This window comes from Bicyclus anynana, chromosome 7 (genome assembly GCF_947172395.1).
Source record: "Bicyclus anynana chromosome 7, ilBicAnyn1.1, whole genome shotgun sequence".
Lineage (NCBI taxonomy): Eukaryota > Metazoa > Arthropoda > Insecta > Lepidoptera > Nymphalidae > Bicyclus > Bicyclus anynana.
Genome location: NC_069089.1, coordinates 4,213,275 through 4,226,310, shown reverse-complemented (window position 1 = coordinate 4,226,310; position 13,036 = coordinate 4,213,275). Strand labels below are relative to the sequence as shown.

Sequence of the window (13,036 nt, the reverse complement as noted above, 5' to 3'; positions counted from 1 at the left end):
TATACAACAAACAACAATCTATATTAACTGACGGCCTTCGTGGCGCAGTGGTATGCGCGGTGGATTTACAGACGGAGGTCCTGGGTTCGATCCCCGGCTGTCCAATTGAGATTTTCTTAATTTGTCCAGGTCTGGCTGGTGGGAGGCTTCGGCCGTGGCTAGTTACCACCCTACCGGCAAAGACGTACCGCCAAGCGATTTAGCGTTCCAGTACGATGTCGTGTAGAAACCGAAAGGGGTGTGGATTTTCATCCTCCTCCTAACAAGTTAGCCCGCTTCCATCTTAGACTGCATCATCACTTACCATCAGGTGAGATTGTAGTCAAGGGCTAACTTGTAAAGAATAAAAAAAAATAAAAAATAACTTATATTAAGAACGTACCTACCTATTTGAAACTTTGTCTATATTAGATACGTCTCAGTTGTTACAGTTTCACAATCAAATAGCTGAACCAATTTTGATGTATATACTGGTACAGATGTAAATTAGCCTACTAAGTACATATTGGCGTTCTCCGTGGCGCAGTATTTCATATTTTAAAAAAAAAAAAATTTTTGATGTATGAAAAAATCGTTTTTGCCCGTAAGGCAAAGACACAAAATAGATGATAATACGAGTACAATTTTAAATTTATAAAGAAAGTAATCGTCTTTAGGTTAGTCTTTCTGTGTCTTGCTCCCTTGCATTGTTGATAAATAATAATAATCATGCTATTTTATAGAAAGATATTAGGCGTGAAATAACACAGCATTCAACTTTTTCTTTGCACAAAAAGTCTGCTACCGATGATTTTTTACTAAGCGACAATGGAAAAGACTTTCGATTATATTTGAAGAAAACGCATTCGTCCTACTTCTTTTTATTTATTGAAATCACTATAAGTACACGTATCTTTCATTTATTTACACACAATACTGTCGATTAATTAATTTATTGTCTTCTCTTTTTATTGTATGTAAGAATTAATAGATAGTAATAGTAATCAGTACATAGTTGCAATAGAAAGTTTTGCGCTAGTTGATTGAAGAGGCCGTATTGAAAAGTAAATATTTGTTTTGTTTGAATGTGTGTTTTTGTTACAGAACATCTAAAACGCTTAAGCTGTCGTTTCATCAAGTCAATAAATTAATTTAATTGTATTCCTGTTAAAAATAGTGTAAACATCAAGGTTTCTAAGGGTAGCTTATTTTTTTGTGTGTCAGAAAGTTTTTTTTTCAATCGACGAAAGACAGAGAGAAGGTTAACAATTCGACATGTATATTTTTTTAAATGTAATTTGTAACTGTTTATTGTCTGTTGTAACTGTTAGTCCGATTTTTAAGTTAGAAAGGGCACATTTCGAATTAGGTCGCATATAAATTTGGAAAAAAATATCTAACCTTAAGGGTAGGAAAACAGGGGATGATTGATTGTACACCCATTCATTTTAAAGTAAAACCACGCATAACTTTTTATAGTGTTGTCCAATTTTAATAATTATATTTTTATTAAATGGTTATAAAAAATGTTTCTACAATAAGGATGGGAAAATAGGGGTGACTCGCAGTTTTACTCGCGTAGTTCCCGTTTCTGTAACAATACGAGTATGAAATATAGCCTATAACACTAACAAATAACGGGGATTTCTAATAATATAAGAGTTTTCAAAATCGGTTCAGTAGATCCAGAAATTTAGAGATAGAAGCCAACATGTCACAGACGGACACGTATAACTTGTAACACCACTCATTTTTACGTCGCGGGTTAAAATAAAAGAAAGTAGGTCTGTCACCAAAAATAAAAATCGGTGTTAAACCCGCATGTATCAAAGAAATCACCCACCTACATAAATCTCGAAGCCTTTATCAAAAGGACACGTCGGGACTGTTCCATGAACCGTCAAATTTAATCACCCGCATCAGCGATCATTTATTGAATAATTGTGACCGCGCAAATTCACAACGGTGCTAAGGTCGGCGCCGAATTCGATTCGTAAGCGATTCACAATGAGAACTTGCGATAGCGAGACATACCTCATTCTATGAAGTTTGTCAAAAAGAAAAAAAAAGAAAATAACTTTATTTCAATGTAAAAGTTACAGACAGTACTCCTATCCTAATGTCAGCATAGCTATCTTTAACCCTTTAAAAGAAAGCGCCTAGGCTTCTGCCTCAGGTAAGGACGGTAGAACGATTGTGGATTTTGGACTGGTGGTGGATTTAGAAGGTAGCAGGTTTCAGGGATAGACAAGTATGTAATTAAAAAGCGTGTTTTTTTATAATATTTTCTTTCGCACAATAAGAGAAATTATGTCTCATCAGTCAGTGAGAATCGCGGCAACCCTTAAATTAAAAATGTTTTTTTTTCAAGTAAACTAAGTAGTAGTAAGAAGTTTTTAGTCGTTAAAGTAAGAGAAGAGTTGCCAAACAGGTCAAGCGACTGGAAACATGGATTATTCATTATTCGTTTGTAAATATCAAAAAATCACGTTTTATGTTTGGGTATTTTAGGGTATGGACCCTTGAAACCACGGTCCAAAGATAATTGGTTATCGAACTTATGATAGGAGCAAAGGCTGACAAAATTTCAGCCTTCATAAAATGCGGCATGCCTGGCCATCACGAGCTCATTCCACAAGGCTTGTTGTTGTGTTTTTTATTCGATTTTACGATTTTATTTCTCGGCCGCACTGCGGAAATCTTTGCGCCGTAAACCTGAGAGGTTTTTGTGTCAGAAGCTTGTCACCAATAAGATGAGTTTATACGCCTTTGGCTGGTGACTAGTTTCCTGGTTGCTGGTCTGAATTAAAATTTCCGTTTGTCCTTCGAGTCAAAAGTAAAATAGCAGTGAAACTAATTGTTTCAGAAATTTCAATTTGACTTTGTATGAACGAAATAAAAAATTATTGTCTTATTTTATGTATGTTTGTGCTTAACGGCTCAATGAATATGGATAAATTTTGGAACAGTAGTAGGTGTAGCATAGGAACGTAAGTTCGCGGGTGTAACTGCGGGTTAAAGCTAGTTGTATAAAAAAATCGAATGACATAATTTTATCTAGATACATGAATCAATCAATTCTAGTTAGGTACTTATTAGAAACCTGTATCGATTATTGTCTTATGCTAACAGTTATATAACATAGGTTATTATTAGGTTTCGAAGGAGTAACTACAGAGATTAGTATTAATAAAATCTATTAAGTCGACCTTAGAAAGTAGGCCGTGCTGGGATTAATTGGTCGTGTGAGCTTATAAAATAAATGTCCAATACCACGGACTTATATTTAACTAGAGACAGGTTGTTAGCTCAGTAGTAATATATCTTAACGAGTCGATGATGTAACGAGAGTGATATATTAGATACCAAAAAAATATATTGGAAATAAAAAACCTGATGGCGTAAAATTTATTTCAATCAATCAATCAATCAATCAATTTATTTCTTTGCAGATACATGCATAAAAGAAAAATATAACCTTTGTCAGTGCCATATCTGAAAATCATCTAATTATACCACATATTTTGAAATACCAAATAAAATTTTATATAAGCATGCAAACTAATACATTCTCGTGTAAAAAGTCTTCCGCAGTTTGTAAAAATTATGTCCACTCGTGTTCCTACTGTAGAACTGTAAGCAACTATAGAGATTAGAAATATGGCGTTTTTGGGACGTAGCAGGTTCAAAAGGACCAAATCTTTAATCACCTGTGTTTTTTTCATATTTCTTTTAGAATAACATAAGAAATTGTGCCCTTAATAGTTAGACACGGCTTCATAACAACCTTTCTCTGGCAACCCCTATGATAAAGCTCTGGTCGTCACAGGGTAACATAGAACGCAAACTGAAGAATATGCACATGAGTATTGCATATATGATGCGGTATCTATCTATATATAATATAAGTTCGTCATTCAACGCCTAAGACCTTGTAGGTTATTATGTTTAAAATGTGACTATGTCAATAACATATTTACTGAAAGTGTTGTTTTTCTAGCGTTTAGCATAACCGTGATCTACGCGAGGCTCTTTATTGTGTACCTACCTTCATTTACGAGTACAGTGTGTCAATACAATATTAGTAACTCACGAATATCGATATTGCTCATAGCTAAAAATAGTTACGTAAACTAACTAGCAGACCCCCGCGGTTTCACCCGCGTAGTTCTCGTTCCGTGGGAATACGGGGATATAATATAGCTTATGACACTTACAAATAACGTGTCATTTTATTGGTAAAAGAATTTTCAAAATCGGTTTGTAGGTCCAGAATCAGAGAGAGATTGTAGTAGCGAATGGAGTCGCGGGCGTCCACTATAATAAAGACAACAAGGCCTTTAGCCATGTAACACGTCGATTCTCTGTCTACAATCGCAAACATTGCGAAAATTCAAAATTGTATGGAAATTATATTTGTTATCGACAGGTCACGTGGTCAAGTTATCGATCGGATCTGTCATTTCCATAGTTTTCGAAGTATTAGTGTTTGTAGGAAGAGAATCTACAAGCCATCATGGCTAAAGGCCCTAAATTCGAACCTGACTTTCTAACCGATGGTAGAGTCTACAAAGTCTTGATATTTCATTTTCAGAAGTACTTATAAGCTTAGCCTTTTTTTTTTGCTGCAGTACATAAATATAGAAATACATCTGTACTAATATAAAAAATAGCCGCGATAGCCCAGTGGATATGACCTCTGCCTCCGATTCCGGAGGATGTGGGTTAAAATTCCCGAGCCGGATTTTAACCCACATCCTCCGGAATCGGAGCATCGGCATGCACCTCCAACTTTTCAGTTGTGTGCATTTTAATAAATTAAATATCACGTGTCTCAAACGGTGAAAGAAAACATCGTGAGGAAACCTGCATACCAGAGAATTTTCTTAATTCTCTGTGTTCTCTGAGTGTGTGAAGTCTGCCAATCCGCATTGGGCCAGCGTGGTGGACTATTGGCCTAACCCCTCTTATTCTGACAGGAGTGTCGAGCTCAACAGTGAGCCGAAATTGGGTTGATAACGAATATAAAAAATATATAAAGAGGTAGAGTTTGTGAGGTTGTAGTGTAGGGTTTAATTTCGTTGGCTGATGTAATATCGCAACAAGAAAATAGTTAAAATGCTCGACACTGTGTTTAAGTTACGTAGATACCCGTATAACCTTACGATGAAGTTCAGACGAAGTAGTTAACATTCTAGCACCGTAGTACAATGAAAGTAAAAGTTCCTCTGGCCTGTGTCGAACAGTAGGTATTTAACATGAGTGCTATACGTGATTCAAATCTGAAATAATATCATTTTATTCGTTTCACGATGTTCTGTGATAGGTTGCCCCTAATGCGAGTTTTTATAGTTTTTCAGAACGAAATTTCGTCTGATGTTCTCGCGACTGCAAGGGTCTTCAAGACATTTTTTTTTATTGCTATATATTTTCAAAATTTTCTCTATTATTTATAAAAAGCAAAGATTGGATTTGATTAATTTTGAGACTAAGACAAAGCTATATTACAAAGGATAACATAGGCTATATTTTAACACCGTATGTAGGAATGGGACCTACGCGGGTGAAACCGCGAGGTTCTGCTAGTGACTACCGTTTTTTTTTTATTATTTACAAATTAGCCCTTGACTACAATCTCACCTGATGGTAAGTGATGATGTAATCTAAGATGGAAGCGGGCTAACTTGTTAGGAGGAAGATGAAAATCCACACTCCTTTTCGGTTTCTACACGACATCGTACCGGAACGCTAAATCGCTTGGCGGTACGTCTTTGTCGGTAGGGTGGTGACTAGCCACGGCCGAAGCCTCCCACCAGACAACTATCGTTTCCCTCTAATTAGTTAGTAAAAAGGTCTTTAGCCGAGGTTTGTTTTGTATGTAAAACGTCTAGCCGTAACTTAGTTCGTTTTAAAATTGGTTATTTGCAATTTTCTATCTAACGTATAAAATTTTTGAAAATAAATTATTGTCCATGTTATTATTTCCAATAATGTTTAGTGAATAAATTGTTAAAATATTGGTTCAGTAGTTTTGCAGTCTATTTGCTACAACTAAACAAATTTTCCCTCTTTATAACGTTAGTATAATAGTATGCTAAATAAAATAAAAACCACAATGTACGAATTACTCAATATTGTTACTTAGCCTTGAAACTGAGTCAAGATAACATGTTTTCAATGATAAAGCTTTATGCCGGTGAATCTCTCCCATGAATAACAAACAGTACCTACTTACAGAGGAAAACCTTTCACGGTCATTATGACCAACTGACAGTGTTGTACACGAGGTTTCCAACTAGGGTATGCACTATATATACAGTTGGTACTAAATGGAAAATTCCTTCTCCTGTAGGTACAGGTTCATAATAAGTTTTCAGGGTAGGTAATTTCTGCATCTATGAAGTGCACGCCACTGCCAACTGATGATGACGTAATGTATGACTTTAAATCTTTGACGTAATAAAAACCATTCAGATATCTTAGTATTATCTTATTTTAACAAAACACCATGATTAGCGTTATCACTTCAAGAGATGCTGAGCCTTCTAACCGTTTCGTTTACTATTTGTTAATATTAGAGATATTGCGAATGCTGGTATTCGACTATTAAATATTCACACTAATAAATGCATCATCTTATTTAAATAGAATCGGATTCATATATCTTGAACTTCATCTCTTTGATTACATAATAATTAGAATTACATAACCGATAATAATAAAGTTTGCTTGCTGATTTGTCTGTGAATTTCGGTATTTTACGGCTCCTTTTACGATTCATGTTATCAAGCTGTAGTAGTAGAATGGTAAGAGGTGGTAGGATGTTCAATTTAGCGACGGGGCTTACGGAATATTTGAGGGTTAAGTACATATTTGTGGGTACGAAGTACCAAAGGACTTAAATAAAAAGTCTCAATCAATAACTGCGGGGCGTCTGCCTGTTTAGTATACAGCCATAGCCCCGTTACAGCAAAATACTCGCAGTGAAATGATGCCTGTAAAAACAGTTTCGGCAAACAATTTGGCACAGATATTCGCATTGGTTGCAGTGCACTTGCAGACGATAAGCAAACTAAAAAGTGTGTTAACTTTTTTTAACAGACCGCCCGTATCTATTGAATTGAAAGTCAACGGTGTCATTGACCCAGACACAGCTGTTAGGCGGTTTATCGTGCAGTTTTAAATTCGTTCTAATGTAATGTTTTTATTGTTATGCGACGTGAGTTTTGATAACAAAAACGTTGTTTTACATATTTGTATGCATTTTTGCATAAGTATATTTTTGAAGAGTTTAAGCGCGTTTGGAACCCTCGTAACTTTAGTTTTAAGTTTTCGACTAATATTACCACCATTAGATTAAATTAAATTATGTCATAATCTTGACCTTTCAAAAGTGCTTGGAAACTAAGCCTAATTGAAATAAATGAATTTTGACTTTGACTTTGATTAAACGCCTTGCAAAATTGTCCCTCTTTGCCTGCGTTTATTAAGGGGTGAACTTTGAAACATGTTTACCTATTGTCTAAAAGAAAGTTTTAGAGTCTAGATCATACTCTACGTACTCAATACGTATTTATGTAATCTATACTTCTTATAGAGGTAAAGTTTGTAAAGTTGTTAGTGGTAATTTCTGGATCTACTGAACCGATTTTGAAAATTCTTTCACCGATTTAAAGCCAAGTTTTTTGTGGCTGTATTTTATCTTCCACGTGTACAGAAACTACCTACTCAGTTGAAACCGCGGAGGATCGGCTAGTTTATATTAATATTGAATAGTAAAGAGAAGAGCAGAGTTTGTCTCTAATTACTTAGGGAATGACAGTGTCAAGGATATCACGCGGACGAAGTCGCAGGGATCCGCTAGTATATTCATAAAGTTATACGAAGAGTAAATTTTGTTGACTTAATGTTACATCGTACAATATACTGAGAGAGCTAGGCCTTGAAATCACCCATCCAGATATTAAACGAGCCTTGGAAAAGTGTTACTTTACCTTCTGGTGAGAGGGTCATGATTTCTTAAGTAGCATTAAAACCTGTTACGAGCATCCTTTTTAAACGAACTATAAAAACGGAAGCTCAAATCGTTGAGTATTTTTAAGGGTACCACAGGAAAAATCGTTTATAGAATCACTTTCTTGTCTGTCTGTTAATCTGTCTGCCTGTCTACAGAAATCACTTTTAGTAATTTTATAGAAGTAGCATATTTTTTATATTAATAATAGATTGATTATTTTGCTTGTGAAATTAAGATGAAGGCAACAGTTCTCTAAAGTCTGATAATAGTGATAAGAGTCTTATCGCGGCAGCGTCGCCGCGTCGGCTGCGACGTGCTATATCGCCCTTATTTGACCAGATAACGTCTCTAAATCTGATCTTTGTGATTTTATCTCAGCATGAATAACTTATAAAATATATACTCAATAAAATGTACGAGACAGCATTTATTCGAAAAATTTAGCTAGAATTACGACTTTAATGTCAGCAAATCCTTTTGTCATGAGAAATGCAGGCATGAATCTTTATCGCCCGTAGATATGGATCTTCTACCCAAACCGGCTTTCTAGTTAAAAAACACGCAGCCAATAGGTTGATTTATTTGGGAGCTACGTTGATATGTTACAGAGAGACATTACTACTAACAAGATTTCCGTATAATTATAGGAAAAAGTGTTTAATATTCTTTCTACTATACTAATAATTTTCTTTTTTTTGTATCTGTGAAATGTAAAAAAAATACATTTCACAGATGTTCGAACGATTTCGTTTACGACAAGTAGGTATCTATTGATCGCTCAAGTCGGTACATACAGATAACAGTAAAGTCTAGACCGACTTTTGAATGTACGGGTATATTTGGCTTACAAACGTAAAAGATGAGATACGGGGACATCTTATTTTATGACTTTTAGTTCTCTACGATGTCCATTTTGATATTGGAGTTTTGAAATATTTGTGTAGGTGACACTATGAATGTCAATTTCATTTTGAACTAGCTATGCCCCGCTGTTATTTGCGTAATTCTTGTGGGAATGTCAGGATTAAAAGTAGCCCATGTGCCAGACTGTAATCTATCCCATTAAATATGTATTTGTTTTGTTCTTTTGAAATACGGAACCCTAAAAAGATGCCCATGACGTGACACAAAGTGTATACGAATTCACATACACCAAGGTATACAGCTGCTGTGCAATGGGCATCACGGCATGATAGCGTCGTGCTGTTTGCTGTCACGGTGTTCAAGTCGATTTAACAGGGTATATTATATATATTTAAAAAACAGAGTTCGATATATCTGAAGTGAAGTGTCTGAAGTGTGAAGTAGAGTTGTCGTCTTTGTCTGGTTTTTCCTTTTGTCACTGAAGCACTGTCTCAAATTGCTATAATCTAGAAAGCATTTGGCAAATAACACACACATATATAGGTATATTAAGCAAATAAAAAGACTTCCATTCCCCGGTACGCAAGTTGCTTCGCATTAGTAATCTAATGCAGAAGACATCTGCAGAGCGCGCCAAAGCCTAATGATGCATAAACGATGTGGAAACGCACGGCGAAACACCTGATCTATATAGCCGGCCACTGTTACGTCTGAACGGGGCTTTCGTTATTTACAAATACGGACCTTCATGCTCAGTTTGAATTAAGATATTTTATACTTTCAATGATATAATATCGGCAATATTACTAAAATGGATTGATCGATGTGGACATCGTGAAATCTAAACTAATGTTATAAAGAAGTAAGGATTGGATATTTGTTTGTTTTTTTAAGATTTAACACAATAAATACTCAATTGTTTTTAAAGCTAGTAAAATAGGCTATATCTTATCCCTTATGCCAATTGGAACGGGAAATACGCGGATGAAACCTAGGGTCGTCTGCTAGTAGGTATGTCATATAACCTGACGTTTCAAAAGTGCTTGTAAACTAAGCCTAATTTACGAGTAATTAAATGATTTTTGACTTTGACTTTATATATAGGTACTCGTAAAAAGAACGTACAGAAGTATTTTTTTTTTAATTTTATTAGTTTTCACAGTAATAAAATACATTGAATCACTCTACTCACTTGAAGCTTACTTAGTCTTGTTTAAAGACACACTCGAATAAGATCATTTTTGTTGGGTATGGATTAATTTTACGATACGAAAAGTTTGCGTACATAGTGCTGAATATTATTATTTTATGTCCTTGTATCTTGCTAAATAGGCCTCCTGGCAGTTCAAATAACCCATCAATTTTTGGGCCTGTAGTCTACAACAAAATTATATGATGTAAGTAAAATAACTGAGAATTTAAAACAAAGATTAACCCCGGGTGGTTTGTACTAATTGTTTTTGTTTAACCTACGTAATATCCACATCTCACAGCCGGTAAACTGCTTTTGCGCATTCGCATCGGAAAATTCTAGGAATGTCTATATTATACAGGAACTTTCCGGTCGTATTAAGAACATTTCTGGGAAAGTTCTAAAAAGGATGTTACATAACTTATTTCATATTTCTCGAATAGGCAGCAACCACGTACGTAACTCAGCTTATTAACTTATTAATTGCAGCTAGAATTCATTTCCTGAATATATTTTATACTTAACTTTGATTCGCTTGTAACAATTTCGGGTCATGTTGAATTTCGCCACAATGTAAGGTTCACTTTGTTCACTACTTCATTGTTGTGGATTTTTGTAAACCTTGTATATCGATTGGACACACAACATTTCTGCTGTTACGTATACTATTTTAATTATTATTATTTATTAATATTTAATGATTCACGGCTCTTATCAATCCGCATTGGGTCAGTTTGATGGACTATAATGCTATACCCTCTCATTTTGAGAGGAGACCGGTGCTCAATAGTGAGCTGAATATGTTGATGATGATGATGAATGAATTATTGGTTTATTTGCTATTGTCTGTGACTAACTGACGAATCTAAATGAAAATTCAGACCCGACAAAAAGCCCTTTACGAAACTGAAATATCATCAGAATGTACCTTTTGAATCTACCGGGCTTTACAATATATGTGAAATTGTTTTGCGACAAGAATAATAACTCTTGGTTGCGATTTCACTTGATGTTAAGTCCAAAATAAGTAGCGTGCTAACTTGGCTGGAGTAGGTACACTTCGTTAAATTGATGTTCTGGATGCTTAGTCTCTGCGTAGATGTCTTTGAGGATCATAACTAACAACTGAAGGCTAACACCAAAGCAGACCCAAACCATATGAATTCTTAAATTAATCCTGGGAATCAGCCTAGGTTACAAACTAAGCCAAAGAAATCTAAAAAAGAAACTCTTTAAGATCGCAACGGATATACATTCAAAGATCTTTAAAGAACAATTATTCCGAAAAAATCTATTGCAATGCGGGAAGTTAGCGTCTCAAAATATATAAAAGCAACACTTAATTTTTACAACTATTTAGCTGTATAGTTATTTTGTAACGTTACCGTATTCGGTAACTTTATAGTCGGTAATAATTTTCGAAATATTTAATAACAATATCGCTGTCATTGTACTATCAATCAATGTATTGGAAGTAGATTTGGCACGTATATGATATGGTATTAGTATTGCTGGGCAGTGTTTGTGTAATGCGGAGCTTATGTAAATGTTAGAGATTATGTTGCAATGTAGACATTGCGTACATCTAGACTTAAGTGTAAAGACTTGAACACACTGATGCGTATTTGATATATAAACTTCGTTTTTGGTTTACATATAGTATAACTAGCGTATGCCCTGCTGTTTCACCCGTGTAGTTCCCGTATCCGTGAGAATACGAAATAGAATATAGCCTATAACACACATGTAAAATGGCTGTTTAGTGGTAAAAGAAATTTCTAAATCGGTAAATTAGATCTCGAAATTAACCTTAATGAAATTAGTATAAATATAGAATCATTGATTATTATAATGTTTTATACAACGTCATAAAGTTTACAAAAAAAATAGGTTGTGTTAATACAAGACAGAGAACACGAAATCTGGTAGTTATCTAGTAAATAATGTACATGCATATACGTATTCTGTGATAATACGTGTAATGTGTGTTATATAGGTACTTTAAAAATATGTATGTATCTAATTTACATAGATTAATTTCGAGTTCTGTAAAGACAACAGCTAAAAAGGTAGGTAAATAAAACATCGTTATAAAAGTTAATACGACGCTAATACGTAATTTATGTAGACCTACAAAATGTTATTTTTAAAAAGTGAATTAATTTATCTATTATTAAATAATACCATACACGTGAAAGTGAAAGAGAATTTTAATATAAATAGCTAATGTGATAAAAACTGTAAAAGGTAGTTGAAATTGAATAGAAAATTAAATTGAAAGCATTGACTTAAACAAGCACACGCATAGCAAAAGAACTTGATTGACTTAAAAACACTGAAATAGAGTAATGAGATTATCTTTGTACAAAAAATGTACTATAATATTATTATGTGACAATGAACTGATGTTTTGATGATGTTAACTTACTTGTTAACTCTAACAATAAACAAAACAAAACAATCATCAAATAAGATTGTTACATACTAGCAGATGCCTTCGACTTTGTACCGACGCGATATACGAAATATATTTTTAATGTAGTAAAAGAATTACCTATTTTTTTGAAATTGGTTCCGTTGTTTTGGACTAACTAACAAATATTTTTTATTTACTTGCTGTTGTTAAAATAAAATACAAATATACAAAATAGCCACAAAATCCATTTTACCTATGTGCTATATACTTACTTATCGGTATGAACATGGTGCGAAAAATTTGGGAAATATCACAAAAACGAAAATAAACTTTTGAGTTGTGCCAAGTAGATTGTCATAATATCAGTAAAAAATAGTATTCAAGTTGAACGAACTGTTAAACAAAACAAATTGCTCAATTAGTTAAGAACCGGTACAAACAATAGTCTTTGACATCAAGAAGCTAATGTGATGTCATTGAAAATTAAAAAAAAACATAGTCATTTTAACAACATGAAACAAATACGTATAATTAACTAAAAAAAAGTTGCAAACAATAATAGTTATTA

The 13,036-nt window shown here is 34.2% G+C and overlaps 2 protein-coding genes across 3 annotated transcripts in view; one reads left to right on the top strand and one right to left on the bottom strand.

Moving 5' to 3' along the window:
• Window positions 1-13,036, top strand: part of LOC112052312 (calcium uniporter protein, mitochondrial) — a 181,870-nt gene that overhangs the window by 39,542 nt on the left and 129,292 nt on the right. The gene's annotated exons all lie outside the window — the stretch shown is intronic.
• The window catches only part of LOC128198285 (protein javelin), a 138,101-nt gene that overhangs the window by 29,922 nt on the left and 95,143 nt on the right, over window positions 1-13,036 (bottom strand). The gene's annotated exons all lie outside the window — the stretch shown is intronic.